Source organism: Dioscorea cayenensis, chromosome 20 (genome assembly GCF_009730915.1).
Source record: "Dioscorea cayenensis subsp. rotundata cultivar TDr96_F1 chromosome 20, TDr96_F1_v2_PseudoChromosome.rev07_lg8_w22 25.fasta, whole genome shotgun sequence".
Lineage (NCBI taxonomy): Eukaryota > Viridiplantae > Streptophyta > Magnoliopsida > Dioscoreales > Dioscoreaceae > Dioscorea > Dioscorea cayenensis.
The window spans coordinates 12,696,524-12,700,639 of NC_052490.1; the positions used below are offsets into that span (position 1 = coordinate 12,696,524).

Here is a 4,116-nt window from a genome sequence, read left to right on the forward strand (position 1 = left end):
TTATTTGATTATTGACTGTATTTCGCTCCATGGAGAGCTAAACCCCTAGTGGGTGCTTGGGCTTGTAAACCCTACGATGATATTGTTTCTTTGATGTCTTATTATGCTTTATTTAATTGGTGTTTTAATTGAGTTCCAATCTTGAATGCTTGTTGAGTTGATTTTTCCTTAGAGTGACACTAGGGTTGAGAATCTATTTTGGTAATCCTTGTGGACGAGTGACAAACCATAAGGGTTAGACAATACCCTCTGGTATGATTTATCCTACCTCCACATTCTAAGAGTTCTTTGCGGTCAAAATAGAGTGAAGTCCTAAGAGATGAACTCCACTGGGTTTAGTTGCGCAAGCAACAGAGTGAAGGGTTAGATCTATTTTAGGGAATAGGGTTTATCACTTGGGATACCTAGAGCCTAAAGCAACCTAGAATAGTGTGAGGTATCGAGACTGAGAGATTTCTCCACCGAGGCATAATATACGGTTAGTCACGGTTGACCTTAAGTTTTGGGGCTGTATGTTTAAGGATCTTCATTAGACATTAGTTAGGAAACATAATGATTGGCCTTTCACTTGAAACAATAGTCCTAGGGTGAGCAATGTTCGGGTGCCCCATTTATCTTCGATTGCCTCTCCTATCTTTTATTTGCACCTTCTTCTTCTTTTCTTATTTCTATTTGCATTGATTCTTATTCACATCACTATTGATTCATTTTCGTTCTATTTAAATGGCAACCTTTATGTTTCTAATCACTACTCTCTATGGATTTGACTACCCACTCACAGGGGTATTATTAATTCGACAAACCCGCACTTTCATGTGTACACACGCTAAAAGGGCGTTGTCAAGTTTTTTGCACCGCTGCTGTGGAATAGGCGTTTTAGATGCACTTTGCACTTTGCTACTTTTATCTATTCACCATTTATTCTATTTCACACTATCTTTATTCTTCCATCATTCTGCTCTTTCTTTGGTTGCACCTCCAGTGTTATAACCGTGAGGGAACCCTTCGACATTGGTTGAAGGTGATCCCGAGCTTGAACCAACACTTTCATAGAAGGGGTAAAGAACTTGTGCAAGAAATGTAAAAATCAGTCGAGGTAGATGGTGAAGGGTCGATAATATGGTAGACCAAAAATGAACAAAGCAGAGGAAGCTATCGATTATGCTGCACTCAAGTTCCCGGCATACGCCTAGTATTGTGCGGCTACCAATTATAGCTCAAAACTTTGAGCTAAAGCCAGTATTCATCCAAATGTTACTGTAGTCGGCAAAGTTTAATTGTTTGGCCGATGAGGATCCAAACAATCACATAGAGAACTTCTTGGAAGTGTGTGACATGCTCAAGATTAATGGTGTTACGGATGATGCTACGTTGAGGGCCTTCCCATTTTCCTTGAAAAGGGAGAACTAAGAAAAGGCTACATTCATTACCTAGAGCATCGATCACTACATAGTAGGAGATGGTAGAAGCTTTCCTTGCTTGATATTTCCCTCTTAGAAAATCCGCAAAGCTTAGGAATGAAATATCCTATTTTATACGAATGGAATTGGAGTCTCTATTTGAGGCATGGGATAGGTTCAAGGAGTTCCTGTGGAAATGTCCTCAACATGGGTTCTGATAAGTGCTTGAGCGTATATATTTTTATATATATGTTTTTAAAATGCATTGAGAATCATTTTTTTACCATGGTTTTATGTCTCATATTGTGTATTTGGTGTTCTTTTATGCATATATGTTATGAATCCTTAAATCGGTTTACGCACGCATATTCGGACGTGTCAGTGGTGCATGACGACGACGCAAACTCTAACAATTTCTCCTTTGAGGGAATGGAGATTGTGTTGCTACCCAAAATGCCAGAAGAAATGCCGCCTTCCTCTAGCACCAACATCAACTTGTTGTCTTATGTACTGTTCAAAAAGGAGTTATAGAATTCAGGAGCAGCGTTCATCTTGCTCAGAAAGGTAGCCATCTACAGCTGGGACTCCTCAGAAATTGTAGAAGTTATTCTTTCTTTTTAAGATGAGTTGGATGACGTCTTTCCCGATGACTACCAAATGGACCTCAAGCTCTTCGCGATATCGAACATCATGTAAAGCTATAAACTGGCTCTATCATACTGTACTGACCGCACTACCCAATGAGTTCCTGGGAATCGGAAGAATTGATATGTCAAGTGGAATAACTGCTGGCAAATGGGCACATCTGTGAGAGCATGAGCCATTGTGGTGGTAGAATCCTTGTTGATAGTCAAGCCATCAACAAAATTACTATCAGGTACATGTTCCCTATCCCTAGTTTGGATGATAATTTTAACTAGATTAGTGGTGTTATGTTGTTTGCACAATTAAATATGAAGAACAAGCATCACGAGATAAGAGTATGACCGGAGACGAGTGGAATACCTTGTTCGAGAAGCGCGAGGGGTTGTAATAATGGATGATCATGCCATTCAGGCTTTCCAATATCCCCAAATATTTATGAGGTTCAGAAATGAACTTTTATGGGCGTTCATTGGCAAGTTCGTGCTCTGGTGGTGTACTTCAATAACATACTCATTTATAGCCTAAACCACGAGATACTCCTTCTACATGTTCGGGATGTCCTCGCTATTCTTCGATCCCAATAGCTTTACATGATGAGGAAGAAGTGTGTTTTCTTCACACCCAAAGTATTGTTTTTCAGATATGTTTGTTTTAGGAGAAGGAATATAGGTGGATGAACCGAAGATCTTGGCAGTGCAATAAGGGGTGACTCCCACAAATATTACCGAGGTGAGGAGTTTCCACAACCTCCCTTTTATAGGCAGTTCATCACATACTCTAGTAGTATTATGGCACCACTCACCAAGTGCCTGAATGACAACAAGTTTGCATCCATAGATGAAGCCAATCCTGTATTCCATCTAATTAAGGAGCGCTTGACAGCCGCTGCTGTCATGGCGAACTGGGCCTGTGTTAAGCTAGTAAGGGTGAACCATTGTATTTTTTAGTCCGAAGTTATCGAGAGCATGTTTGAACTAAATGACATATGGCGTCAAATTTTATGTTATGGTGTAGGCTATCAAACACTAGAGGCAGTATCTGATTTACCGAGAGTTCATCTTGTACACAGATCACACCACTCTAAAGCATATACATCAACAAGGCAAGGTATCCTTTCATCATGGCCGATAGGTAAACCTTTTTGGATGAACTTACCTTTATCATGATGCATAAGCCAGGGGTGTCCAACCGCATTACAGACCCACTTAATAGGCGAGCATCATACTGGTTCTGTTGTAAGTCTTGGTACCCAGTTTTGACACTTTTTGTGACTTTTTGCGACTGATAAATATTTTTCAAAGGCTCTATTAGATGTACAGGTTGCAAAATGGATAGATTTATTACTACATGATGGTTTCTGTTTTTGAGGAAACCAACATTGTGTTTCGGAATATCTCCTATTTTTCAATCAAAACTGTAAGCCTATGTCTTTCTTTCAAAATGTATCATATTTTTAATCAAAACCCTAATCGTATCTTTTCTTTTCGAAATGTCTCCTATTTTTTAATCAAAACACTAATGCTATATTTTTTCGGAATGTCTTCTATGTTTTTAGTTTTGAATCAAAACAATAATCCCATGTCTTCCTTTTGTAATGTCTCCTATTTCTCAATCAAAACCCTAATCCTATGTTTTCTTTTCGGAATGTATCCTATTTATCATATTATAATCAATACCGTAATCATAGGGTGGCTTTGGTAGTATGATCAGAGGGTGGTGCATGACGACGGCACGAACTCTAACAATTTTGCTTTTGAGGGAGTGAAGATTGTGTTGCTGCCCAAAATGGCAGAAGAAATGCGACCTTCCACTAGCACCAACATCAACTTGTTGTCTTATGTACTGTTCAAAAAGGAGTTATAGAATTCAGGAGCAGCGTTCATCTTGCTCAGAAAGGTAGCCATCTACAGCTTGGAGTCCTCAGAAATTCTAGAAGTTATTCTTTCTTTTTAAGATGAGTTGGAAGACGTCTTTCCCGATGACTACCAAATGGACCTCACGTTCTTCGCAACATCGAACATCATGTAAAGCTATAAACTGGCTCTATCATACTGTACTGATCACACTACCC

At 39.3% G+C, this 4,116-nt stretch overlaps 1 non-coding gene across 1 annotated transcript; it reads right to left on the reverse strand.

The window, feature by feature from the left end:
- Positions 1–1,507: 1,507 nt before the first annotated feature.
- On the reverse strand, positions 1,508–1,614 carry LOC120252378. Its single transcript, XR_005533911.1, has one exon. It is a non-coding gene; the product is annotated as a small nucleolar RNA R71 (small nucleolar RNA).
- Positions 1,615–4,116: the final 2,502 nt, after the last annotated feature.